At 37.0% G+C, this 14,154-nt stretch overlaps 1 long non-coding RNA gene across 1 annotated transcript in view; it reads right to left on the reverse strand.

The window, feature by feature from the left end:
• Positions 1-6,335: 6,335 nt before the first annotated feature.
• Positions 6,336-14,154, reverse strand: part of LOC123330751 — a 40,780-nt gene continuing 32,961 nt past the window's right edge. The window contains exons 3-4 of the long non-coding RNA XR_006546855.2: positions 12,370-12,425; positions 6,336-6,526 (exon numbers count right to left, since the gene is read on the reverse strand). This is a non-coding gene — a long non-coding RNA (uncharacterized LOC123330751). The remainder of the gene's footprint in view (positions 6,527-12,369; positions 12,426-14,154) is intronic.

Genomic DNA, 14,154 nt, shown 5'->3' on the forward strand with positions numbered 1-14,154 from the left:
AAAGAAACAAAAACAGCAGCCATAAGATGTAGCCTATCTTTCCAGCACCTGAGTTCCCAATGTCTTAACTGAATATGAACCTAGTGAAAAAGTTAAATTGACTTTTCTGGAATACTAATCTTAAAGATATAAATTTCTTTGCAAGAGCTGACATCATTGATAAAACCAAATTTTACTGCAGAATACACAAGTTTGGTCTCTATTTACTTTTCTCTCCCTTTTCCCTACCATTTGTCACTTTTCTCCAATTCAGAGATTAAATCTTTATCTTATTCAACCTTTAATCATGAATAAAAAGCAATGCCTATAGTAGCAATATTAAAAGTCATCACTTTTAGATGCCGTATTACCAAGAACTGAAAATGGAATTCTCAAATATAAAACTAAGAGTCACCCTGCATCTTTTGTGACTTTCTCTTGTACTGTTTTTCAGTCTCTGCCTGTCTATTCCCATATCTATCTTTTCTGTCTCTTCTACTTGTTTTCCCTGCATTTTCATCTTCTTTCTCCATTCATGTCTTAACTTTAGCTAGTCATTTATAACAAAGAATGCATTGTTTCTCCTCCCTGAAATTTCTCCTATCCTGTATTTCCTGTTTCAAGTAGCTTTCAGTATGTCACCCTATAGGTATCCAGATTAGAAATCCAGGAGTCTTCATAGGCGCCTACCTCTCTCACACACAATGCCTAAATCTAGTCACTGGGTTCTATTTATTCTGCCTTCTAAATAATGAAAACATCCTCCTGAAATATCCTCTCCATTACCATTCTGCACTATTCATCAACTCTTGCCTAGATGATTACAACGCTCCATTCATCTTTCTGTGTCCATTCTATGGGGTAACAAGTGCAATCTGCTCCATACCCACTCCCTCCAACAAGAGTCATTTCTCTAAAACATATAGAAGATCAAGTCTCTGTCATAATTTTAAACCACTTAATTTACAATGTTGTGTTACTCCCAAGTGTATGGCAAGAGACTCAGATATTTTTTTCATATTTTTCATTAAAGGTTATTATAAGATGTTGAATATAATCCTCTGTGTCATACAGTAGGTCCTTGTTTATCAATTTTATATACAATAGTGTGCATATGTTAACCCCAAATTCCTAATTTATCTCCCCCACCCTCCCAATACTGGCTATCCCATTTGGTAACCATAAGTTTGTTTTCTATGCCTGTGAACCCATTTCTCTTTTGTAAATAAGTTCATTTATATCATTTTTTTATTCCACATGCAAGTGATGTCATATATTCATCTTTCTCTGCCTGACTTACTTTGGTTAATATGTTTTAAATCTTTCAGGGATCCTAAATTGTTGAAGTTCTTTAGCATGGAATGTAGCATTTATATTTGGCCTATGTCCACCTTACAGCCTATGTACCATGCCATTACCTTCACCCCTCTTCCCTCCACCATAAATACACCTCGACATTCCAGAAATGCAAAGGCATAGTTTCCTCTTTTGTATCTCGCTTTGTATATATGCAAATCCCTCTGTGTGTTATAATGTTATCATTGTGCTTCATGTATCCTATTCCATAACTTACCACAACGTGTTATAATTACCCATTAATATGCATATAGTCTTCCTGTTAGACTGGATTACTTGAAGATGAGAACTATAACTTAGATATCTTTGTATATCTATGTGCATCCCATTGTAGACACCCGATAGATATTTGTTGAATGCCCTCAAGATACAGACCTGTTCTAAATATTTTGTTACGTGTTAAAGTCTTTGTATAGTGGAACTCTCAACTTGAGTTTAGGCTGTGCCCACTGTGGGGATTCAGACTTTAGCTGTTAAGACAGATTTGAGAGAAGTCTGTTTGCAAGGGAGCTAAGAGCCTCTTGGGAAACAACTCAAGTTATGCCACTGCTGAGTCTGAGACATTTCTGGAAATGTCTGGTAAACCTGGGGGATGGCCAGACAAGTGGCTATTTGCAGGGGACCTGGGAGGGAACTAATTAAAAGGAAGACAGACTCTAAGTGCCTGAGGGAAACAGCGATTGTGGGTACACCATAGTGCACTTGGTCCCCACAGAAGTCCTTATACACATCATAGAAACAGACACCAAGGAAAACTTAAAACACAAACTCACTAAAAACACTACAAATTGTAGAAGCACAAATCACACTGCTTTTGGACCCTCTAAGAGAGCATAAGACAAAGGGGTGATAACTTGTCTCTTCCACTTCTCCTCTGACCTAAAGGTCAACTTTGGTCCAGTCAAGGTCAAGGGAGACCTCAGGGATTGCGTGGCCAGCACTTTGGGGCTGCACCCGCATCGCCAAGCAGCATCCCAGACTGTGCTACAGGACACCACTGCCCAATGCCATGACACCATGGTTTGTACCGGGTGCTGGTAGCATCTGGCAGACGTGGGCACCTCATGGAATAGAGGTGGACTCTGGCAGAAAATTTCACCAGGATCCTGGAAATGTCATCAGAGCAGTTTTTTTTTCTTTGGCATGACCAGGGAACTCCTAAATATGCTTGGAGGAATTGTATTTACCCTCCAAATAGGGACACAGCTAAGAGTGAAGGGGACTGTTGAAAATTACCGAAATCACATCATTTTAAACATTTCTTTATTGACTAACAAATTGACTCTATTATAGCCAAATCTGGCTTTCTTATGAAATAGTTCTATTCAAAACCTATTTTCAAAAAGAATTTTTAAAAAATAACATTTATCCAGGTACATTAAAACAAAATAAAAAGTACTTCCTTATAATTATTATCTGAACACTAAAAATAACATAAGTAGAACAACCATTCTTTGACTATATTCACAGTCATTTTAGCTGTATCTATTTATAGTACTGAAAGGTTGTTGCTAAGCCACAAAAGACACCAGGATTCTGGGCCTCTAGAGGAGAAGAATTCAATCCAGGGCCAGTGACGAGCCTTGATCACTCAAAGTTTTTGTGTAATAAAGTTTCATTAAAGTATGAGTGTCCCACTGCTAGCCTTTCAGTTCAGTTCAGTTCAGTCGCTTACTCATGTCCGACTCTTTGCGACCCCATGAATTGCAGCACGCCAGGCCTCCCTGTCCATCACCAACTCCCGGAGTTCACTCAGACTCACGTCCATCAAGTCAGTGATGCCATCCAGCCATCTCATCCTCTGTCGTCCCCTTCTCCTCCTGCCCCCAATCCCTCCCAACATCAGAAGCTTTTCCAATGAGTCAATTCTTTGCATGAGGTGGCCAAAGTACTGGAGTTTCAGCTTTAGCATCATTCCTTCCAAAGAAATCCCAGGGCTGATCTCCTTCAGAATGGACTGGCTGGATCTCCTTGCAGTCCAAGGGACTCTCAAAAGTCTTCTCCAACATCACAGTTCAAAAGCATCAATTCTTCAGTGCTCAGCTTTCTTCACAGTCCAACTCTCACATCCATACATGACCACAGGAAAGACCATAGCCTTGACTAGACGGACCTTTGTTGGCAAAGTAATGTCTCTGCTTTTCAATATGCTATCTAGGTTTAGCAGTATGTTATAAACCTATCAGCAAGCTGTTAATTAGAGAAAGGAGATGTCTCAAAATTCAGAGTGGCACCAGGCCCCTCACCCACAACATACATTTTGAGATAACATTGGCACCAAGTGAGTCATCCCAGGCCATAAAATGATTGACATGAATCTTGAAGAAAGACAGGTTTCCAAGTAAATATATAGTTTCATTAACATAGATTAGGAGAACAATGTATGAGTAAAACATACAGGTTTGTTGAGCCCTTATCGGTTCTGACCATGAACTTCCAGACATTCAAGCTGGATTTAGAAAAGGCAGAGGAACCAGAGATCAAATTGCCAACATCTGATGGATCATCAAAAAAGCAAGAGAGTTCCAGAAAAACATCTACTTCTGCTTTATTGACTATGCCAAAGCCTTTGACTGTGTGGACCACAACAAACTCTGGAAAATTCTTAAAGAGATGGGAATACCAGACCACCTGACCTGCCTGCTGAGAAATCTGTATGCAGGTCAAGAAGCAACAGTTAGAACTGGACATGGAACAACAGACTGGTTCCAAATAGGGAAAGGAGTATGTCAAGGCTTATATTGTCCCCATGCTTATTTAACTTACATGCAGAGTACATCATGTGAAACGCTGGACTGGATGAACCACAAGCTAGAATCAAGATTGCTGGGAGAAATATCAATACCCTAAGATATGCAGATGATACCACCCTTATGACTGAAAGCGAAGAAGAATTAAAGAGCCTCTTGATGAAAGTGAAAGTGGAGAGTGAAAAAGTTGGCTTAAAACTCAACATTCAGAAAACTAAGATCATGGCATCTGGTCCCATCACTTCATGGCAAATAGATGGGGAAACAATGGAAACACTGACAGACTTTATTTTCTGGGTTCCAAAATCACTACAGATGGTAACTTCAGCCATGAAATTAAAAGATGCTCGCTCCTTGGAAGAAAAGTTATGACCAACCTATACAGCATATTAAAAAGCAGAGACTTTACTTTGCCAACAAAGGTCCATCTAGTCAAAGCTATGGTTTTTCCAGTACTCATGTATGGATGTGAGAGTTGGACTATAAAGAAAGCTGAGTGCCAAAGAATTGATGCTTTTGAACTGTGGTATTGGAGAAGACTCTTGAGAGTCCCTTGGACTGCAAGGAGATCCAACCAGTCCATCCTAAAGGAGATCAGTCCTGGGTGTTCATTGGAAGGACTGATGCTAAAGCTGAAACTCCAATACTTTGGCCACCTGATGTGAAGAGCTGAGTCATTTGAAAAGACCCTGATGGTGGGAAAGATTGAGGGCAGGAGGAGAAGGGGATGACAAAAAATGAGACAGTTGGATGGCATCACCGACTCATTGGACATGATCTGGGTAAACTCTGGGAGTTGGTGATGGACAGGGAGACCTGGAGTGCTGTGGTTCATGGGGTCGCAAAGAGTTGGACACAACTGAGCGACTGAAATGAACTGAAAGTATAAAAGAGATAGAGAAAGCTTCTGACTTAGACATCAGAAGGGGATAGAAAGAGTGCCCCCTTGGTAGCCTTTAGCAGTATGTTATAAACCTATCAGCAAGTTGTTAATTAGAAAAAGGAGCTGTCTCAAAACTCAGAATGGCACCAGGCCCCTCACCCACAACATGCATTTTGAGATAACATTGGCACCAGGTGAGTCATCCCAGGCCATAAAATGATTGACATGAGTCTTGAAGAAAGACACTTTCCAAGTAAATATATAGTTTCATTAACATAGATTCAGAGAAGGCGATGGCATCCCACTCCAGTACTCTTGCCTGGAAAATCCCATGGACGGAGGAGCCTGGTAGGCTGCAGTCCATGCGGTCTCAAAGAGTCGGACACGACTGAGTGACTTCATTTTCACTTTTCACTTTCATGCATTGGAGAAGGAAATGGCAACCCACTCCAGTGTTCTTGCCTGGAGAATCCCAGGGACGAGGGAGCCTGGTGCGCTGCTGTCTATGGGATTACACAGAGTAGGACACAACTGAAGCGACTTAGCAGCAGTTTAGCAGCAACATAGATTAGGAGAACAATGTATGAGTAAAACATACAGGTTTGTTGAGCCCTTATGGGTTCTGAGTCTTAAACAGAACCGACTTGACAGAGTCTAGAGTAAATACATAGTTAATTAACATAGCTTAAGACAAACATTTCCATGTGAAAAATGCATTAGTTAGCTCAAGGTTTGAGAAAAGTTAAGCTCAGGTGGAGCCAGGTGTCATCATGACATCCCAGAATTTTAAGAGAAACCTATTTTTAAATTTGTATAGAGAAGGGGGGAAATCTAAGTTGTTTGTTTCCTCCTGCTGCTTAAGGGAGAGAGAAAAAGTGTCTGACACTTGCAGCCTATTTCCTGCATTTGGAGACCTCTGGTCTGCCTACCTGTTACCCTCTCAATACCATGTTAATGGTATATTTTATCAGAAGAACATATGTTTTCAAAATTTTTCTATTATGTTGTTATATAAAATTGTATGTTATCATTTTAAAATTGAATTTTGTAATTAGAAAACCTGAAACTGTTAAGACCTAATATTGACTCTTTACTGTAAATAATAATATATTAATTAGGAAGATACTCCAACAGATGTCAACATAACTAGAAGACTCAGACAAAAAATATCTCCTAGAGAATATTCTCAGTTCTATTTTGTGCTCAAATTTCAGTGCTTACATATTTACCTCAGCTATTTCTACTGTCTTTTTGCCTCCATTCAGAGTCTTTTTCTCCTTAAAATATTTTAGAAGAATAAGCTTTTCTCTATCATTCTTTTGAAGATTTCATCATAAGTGGATGCAGCAAAATCACAGGCTTCCTCCTTTTCATTTCATTCCATAAAGTATATTTATTCAATTAAAATCATAGATCCATCAAAATATTCTTCCCATAAGTTAAGAGACATCAAAGTTTAATTATAGACTTTCAGAACTGAATAATGTATACCATTTGAGCTGTGATGTGCTTTGTTCAGTTTCTTCCTTGTTTATGTAGGATGAATTTTGGAGTCTTCCTATTTGAAAAAAAAAAATTATACAGGTAAGGAGGGAACAGGTTGATACATCAAGTGCCCACCTGCACCAAATATTTTTCCCACCACCATCCCAAGGAGAAAATACCCATTCTTGTCCACATATACTTGGTTTTATCAGCCCCGGAATGCTATCCTTGTTGCCTACATTGAGTCTGGAAAGAGCTGGAAAAAGAAATATGAGTTGTCTCTGTCATACTTCCAGATGTGAACATGTATCAAAGTGAGACCCTGTTCACTGCACATGGATTTCACACAACACGAGAAGAGACCACAGGCAGAATATAAGCATATAAAGGGGGTGTCTATCAGATCCATACAGATATATCTAAGCAAGTAGTAATGATAATAATACTTTATTTAAAAAAAAAAAAACAAGAAATCTAGGAAAAATTCTAAACAAGACAAAGTACCAGTATAACAAGCACAAATTTAGACTACATTTCCCATTACCCATGACAGTCTTCCTACTCAGAGGCATGCTTTTAGAAAGCTAGAGGCCCTAAATCAGTAAGTGAGCATAATGGGAATACAGCCAGAAATATTTGAAGGATTGTGGTTCTAGTCTTATCTGTATCTATGAGTGGCACAGCTAGGAACAACTTGAATTGAACAGCGTTTATTATTGAAATATTTTCTAGTTCTTTCTGAAAATTAAGCACTAAATTAATGTGCTTTTCTAAGATTCCACCTGAAGACTGTAGGTCTCAGAAGAAGCAAGTTTTCTAATCCAGAGTTTGCAGACTTGTTATACATCGTATGTACTTGGGGGTAAGGGTTTAAAATTCTCAAATACTGTAGGAATCAAGATCTCAACAAATCCTCCTCTCCCTATGGGAAGATGTAAACCGAAATCTTTTCCACCCACCCAGGGAAAAGAAACATAAATCCAACATAGGGCGAAGCAGCTATTGCCCTAGAATCAGAAAATATAACTCTGGGGGCTACTGTCTTTTATCCTAACCCACTTGCTTCTCTTGCCTTTGGTAGTTCTCCTGTATTCAGTGTGCAAGCACGGCCTGGACTCAGAGTTCTCACGCACTTCTAACCACCGACAATAGATATTTATTTTCTAAAGACACAATCTTGTTCTTTCCCACATACTTAACAACTTACTCATCTTAAAATGTTGCTTTGAAAGAGGAGACTATCTCTTAGACACTCTTGCTTTATCAAACTCCCTGTTCTGCCTCTCCTGGGGATTCTGGACTACAGCCAGAGCCATATCCTCAGCCAGAATCCTATCCTCTGCACAATTAGCCTATAGAGTCACGTGGGTAGTAACAACATCTGCTACTCTGTCTTCTCTTCTGTCACCAATCTTTTTACCTTGAACAAAGTGAGTGCTCAATAAATACTCTTGAGTGGAATGAATCATTTCAAGAATCTTGGTAAAGAATTGAAGTTTCATCTCAGTTAAAAAAAAAAACTGAAAATAATTTGATGGCATAGTCTTGATATCATAGAGGAAAATAACCCCATATAATAATGATTAAGTCAAATTAAAATAATCCTCTTTGTACAGTTTTCTAGACAGGAAGGAGGAAAGATCCCCTTATAGTAAGAAATCTAGAGTTAAATAGAGGGGAGAAAATCTGTGATCTCTTCAAGTATGTTTTCTTCTCATGTTATTAGAAACTCATCTCTTCTATACTAATTCACACATCATTTAAATTTATTCATTTATTGAGTCCTCATTTAAGAAAGATCATATGCTATTTGCCTTTCTCTGTCTGACTTATTTCTCTTAATATAATGCCTTTGAGATCCACCCACATTGTCACAGGTGGCAAGATTTCATTCTTATGACTAATATTCCATGTACACACATACCATTCATCCATGAATGAATGCAAAAAGTGTTTCCAATCTTGGCTATTATAAATAAAGCTGCAGTGAACATATGAGTGCATATATCTTTTTGAATAAGTATTTTTGTTTTCTTCAGATAAATACTCAGAAGTAGAATTGTTGGACTGTACAGTAGTTTTTTGAGAAACCTCCATACTGTTTTTCATAGTGGCTACACCAATTAACATTGGCACCAACAGGGGCAAAAATTCCCCCTTCCTCCACATCCTCACCAATCCTTGTTATTTCTTGTCTTTTTTTAAATAATAACCAGTCTAACAGGTAAGAGGTGATATCTCATTATAGCTTTTATTTGTATTTTCTTGATGATTCAGTTTAGTTCAGTTCAGTTCAGTTGCTCAGTCATGTCCAACTCTTTGCGACCACATGAATCTCAGCACGCCAGGCCTCCCTGTCCATCACCAACTCCCGGAGTTGACTCAGACTCACATCCATCGAGTCAGTGATGCCATCCAGCCATCTCATCCTCTGTCGTCCCCTTCTCCTCCTGCCCCCAATCCCTCCCAGCATCAGAGTCTTTTCCAATGAGTCAACTCTTCACATGAGGTGGCCAAAGTACTGGAGTTTCAGCTTTAGCATCATTCCTTCCAAAGAAATCCCAGGGCTGATCTCCTTCACAATGGACTGGTTGGATCTCCTTGCAGTCCAAGGGACTCTCAAGAGTCTTCTCCAACACCACAGTTCAAAAGCATCAATTCTTCGGCACTCAGCCTTCTTCACAGTCCAACTCTCACATCCATACATGACCACAGGAAAAACCATAGCCTAGACCAAACGGACCTTTGTTGGCAAAATAATGTCTCTGCTTTTCAATATGCTATCTAGGTTGGTCATAACTTGATGATTAGTGATGCTCAATGTACCTATTGGCCATCTTCTTTGGGAAAATGTCCATCCAGATAGTCTGCCAATATTTTACTATGATTATTTGTGGGTTTTGTTTTGTTTGCTAGAGAGCTGCAGAAGTTCTTTATTTTGGATGGTAACCTCTTGTCAGATATACAGTTTGCAATATTTTCTCCCATTCATCATGTTGCCTTTTCATTTTGCTAACAGTTTCTTCTCCTTGCTTTTTGGTTTGATGTAGTCATTTGATGTAGTCCTACTTCCCTATTTTCCCTTTTGTTGCTTTTACTTTTGGCTTGAGATACAAAAATTCATCACCAAGACCTATGTCAAGGAAATTACTGTGTATGCTTTCTTCCAGGAGTTTTATGATTTCAGGTCTTACATTCAAGTCTTTAATCCATTTTGAGTTAATTTTTGTGTATGGCATAAGATAGCAGTAGAGTTTTATTCTTTTTGCATGTGGATGTCCAGTTTTCCCAACACTATTAATTGAAGAGGTACTGCTTTATTCATTGTATATTCTTAGCTCCTTTGTCATAAATCAATTTACCGAATGTGTGAGGTTAATTTTTGGCCTCTGTATGCTGTTCCATTGAGCAGTGTCCATTTTTATGCCAATACTATACAGTTTTGATTATTTACCTTTGTTTTATATAGTTTAAATCAGGGAGTGTGATGCCTCCAGCTTTGTTCTTTATCAAGACTGCTTTGGCTATTTGGGGTCTTTTGTGATTCCACATAAATTTTAGGATTGTTTGTGCTGTTATTATAAAAAATTTCATTGGAATTTTGATAGAAAATTGCACTGAATCTGTAGATTGCTTTGAGCAATATGGACTTCTTAACAGTATTAAATCTTCCAATCCATTAGCATGGAAAACCTTTCCATTTATTTGTGTCTTCTTCAATTTATTTCTTTAATGTCTTTATAGTTTTCAGTATAGAGGTCTTTCCAATCCTTGGTTAAGTTTATACCTAGGAACTTTACTGTTTTTGATGCAATTATAAATTGAATTGTTTTCTTAATTTCTCCTCCTGATAATTCATTATTAGTGTATATAAAATACAATGTATTGATGTGATCACAAATTAGTTGTATTTATTACTTGTAAGGCTGCTCTCAAGTTCTAAACATTTCCTGCTTGTCTACTGTCAAACAGCACCGCTGAGAAAGGAGGTTTGTGCTGCTAGGGCTTCTTACTAGGAAAGCCATTCTCTTGTTAATGAACAATCAGTATAAGCACAGCTTCAGACAGTGTTAGCATCTTAGAGACCCTTGGTGCTAATTTTCTCTACTTGTTCACTCATTTCTTTAAAACTTAAATATTTAGTTTAAATAAACAAATGACTTAATCTTAGATTTTTCACTGGGCTATTTATACTCTAGTTTGATAAAAAGTGGATATGAGTGGATAATATTAATATTACCATAAATTATGAAATGATAATTATGAATTTAACACTTTGGGCAAAAACATCAATCTTTGTTAAATTACATTTTTTAAATAGTTCCTCTCAAAGCAGTCAGTCATTCCTCAAATTTCTGCTATTATTGCAATAGTATAATTTAAGAGATTGGTCTCATTAGCATCAAAATTATAACAGTTTAGCAAGAAAATTGTATAATATTCTATTATTATGGTCAGAATTCAGTGAGTTCAATCTAAGTTGCACTCTGTTAAATCTGGGACCACTATGCTTGATAATAATTTCAGAAATCAGGTTAAGATATACATTATAATGAATTCCTTTGTTTTCTTTTTTGACTTTGATTTTTCAGCAAAACAAACAGAAAAATGACTAAATGACTCAAAGTTTAGGAGTTCAGAGTAATGAATAGGCCATAAACGCTTAAAAGTTCAAATGAGGAATAGTGCCAAAACCTAGCTACATTAAATTATTATTTTAGTATTTATTATTTATTTTAACCAAATAAGTAATGCAATATAATTGCATTTCTTTATTAAGAATAAAATTAAATAATATAGAATAAAATGAAACAATACAGAAAAAATCCAACTTCCCTTTGACCAACACACCAAACACAGTAAGGCTTCCCAGGGGGCTCAGTGGTAAAGAATCTGCCTGCCAATGCAGGAGACACAAGAGATGTGAATTTGATCTCTGGGTTGGGAAGACCCCCCTGGAGAAGAGAATGGCAACCCACCGCAGTATTCTTGCCTGGAAAATCTCATAGAAAGAGGAGCCTGGAGGGCTATAGTTCATGAGATCACAAAGAGTTGGATACAACTGAGCAACTAAGCATACATAGTAGCTATCCCCTACCCCTGAAATGTAACAATGGTTGGCAATCATTGTACACCACTCTAACCTCTTCACCAATCATTGTTGCATGTTTAAAAAATGAAAAATAAACACATTGCTCATGACTTTCGGAACTGAGAAATAAACTGAGGGACTTTCCTGGCAGTCCAGTGGTTAAGACTCTGTGCTTCCAATGCAGCAGATGTGAGTTCAAACACTGGTCAGAGAACTAAGATTCCATATGCTGCATGGCATGGCCAAAAAAGAAAAACAAAATGAAATATCCATCCTAAATATACTCTACAGCAATGACATTGAATAAGAAAGGTCTATATTAACCAATATGAAAAAAAAAATCTCTAAGACATGTTGTAAAATAAAAAGAAACAAGTTGCATGACAGATACTGTAACAGAATGAATAATGGTCCCAAAGATTTTAGGTCCTAATACTGGAATCAGGAAATACTACCTTATTTAGGGAAAGAGTCTTTGCAGATGAGATTGAATTAAGGATTTTTAGATGGGAAGGTTATCCTGGGTTATCTAGATGGACCTTAAATACAGCCCTTAATCTCTCTTTTTTAAAAAGTCTTTATTAATTTTTACTACAATATTGCTTCCATTGTATATTTTGGTTCTTTGGCCGCAAGGCATGTGGGATCTTAGCTCTCCAACCAGGGATTGAACCTGCTCTGCCTGCACCGGAAGGCCACGTTTTAACCCCTAGCCTGCCGGGGAAGTGCCCTTCATCTCCTAAGTACAGAGATTTGACATAGACATACACACAGAAGAGAAGGCAATGTGAAAATGGAGCAGAATGAGATTTGACGATGTTCACCTTGAAGACTGGAGTGATGTAGCCACAAGCTGAGGAATGTCTGCAGCCACCGGAAGCTGGAAGAGGCAACGAACACATTCCCTTTCAGAGCCTTTGGATGGAACACAGCCCTGCTGACAGCTTGTTTTCAACCCAGCAATACTGCTTTTGGACTCTGGCCTCCAGAATTCAGAGGGAATACATTTCTGTTTTTTAAGCTACCAAGTTTGTAGTAATTTGTTACAGAAACCATAGAAAACTAATATAGGCACATATGATACCATTCATATTAAAAGATACATAAAAATGAATTCTGTATATTTTCTACAAAGCTACTGCAATTTAAACTTCAAAAATGTTGTTAAACTCCAAAAAGTTAAGGGGTATGTAAAAATATGAAATTAGAAAGTCTCTAACACCATATATAAAAATAAACTCAAAATAGAGTAAAGACTTAAATGTAAGACCAGAAATCATAAAACTTCTTGAGGAAAACATAAGCAAACATGCCAAAATAAATTGTAACTTTTTTTTTGTATCTGTCTCCTAAAGCAAAGGAAACAAAAGCAAATATAAACAAATAGGACCTAATTAAACTTAAAAGCTTTTGCACAGCAAAGAAAACCATCAACAAAATGAAAAGGCAAACTACTGAATAGGAGAAAATACTAGCAAATGATAAGAGTCAAAAGGGGGTTAATATAAAACAAATAAACAGTTCATACAACTCGAGACCAAAAAAATAAACAACCAAATTAAAAAATGGGCAGAAAACCTAAACATACATTTTTCAAAGAGGAAATGCAAATGGCCTACAGGCACATGAAAAGATGCTCAACAGCACTGATCACCAGGGAAACACAAATCAAAATCCAAAATGAGATATCACCGAACACCTGTCAGAATTGCTATCATCAAAAAGAACACAAATAACAAATATTGGCAAGGATACAGAGAAAAGGGAAACCTCATACAGTGTTGGTGGAAATGTAAGTTAGTGCAGCTGTTGTGGAAAACAGTAGGGCTGTTTCTCAAAAAACTAAAATCAGAAATAGCCAATAATTCTACTCCTGGGTATATATCTGAAAAAAGCAAAAATACTAACTTGAAAAGATACATGCAATATTCAAAGCAGCATTATTTACAGTTGCCAAGATACAGGAACAACTTAAGTGTCTGTCAACAGATGAATGGATAACGATGTGGCATGTAGAATGCTAATAGAATACTACTCAGCCATAAAAAATAATGAAATTTTGCCATTGGCAACAACATGGATGGATTTGGAGGGTATTATGCTAAATGAAATAAGACAGAAACATAAATACTGTATGATGTCATGTTTATGTAGGATCTAAAAAATATAAGAAACTAGTGAATATAACCAGAAAGGAGATACACAGATACAGAGAACAAGCTAGTGGTTATGAGTGGAGAGAGGGAAAGAGGGAGGGTAAATATAGGGGTAGAGAATAAAGAGCTGCAAACTATTTCATATAAAATAAGCTACAAGAATATATTTTACAACACAGAGAACATAGCCAATATTTTATAATAACTAAAGTGGAATATAACTTTTTAAATCATAAACTGCTATATTATATACCTGTGAGTTATATAATATACATCAACTATAATTTTGGGGAACACAGGTATACCTGTGGTGGATTCATTTCGATATTTAGCAAAACTAATACAACATTGTAAAGTTTAAAAATAAAATAAAATTAAAAAAAAAATAAAAACAAAGAAAAACTCTGAAAAAAGTTAGAGAATTTTTGTTAGGTTGTATTCTATTATGAAAGT

This window comes from Bubalus bubalis, chromosome 20 (genome assembly GCF_019923935.1).
Source record: "Bubalus bubalis isolate 160015118507 breed Murrah chromosome 20, NDDB_SH_1, whole genome shotgun sequence".
NCBI lineage: Eukaryota > Metazoa > Chordata > Mammalia > Artiodactyla > Bovidae > Bubalus > Bubalus bubalis.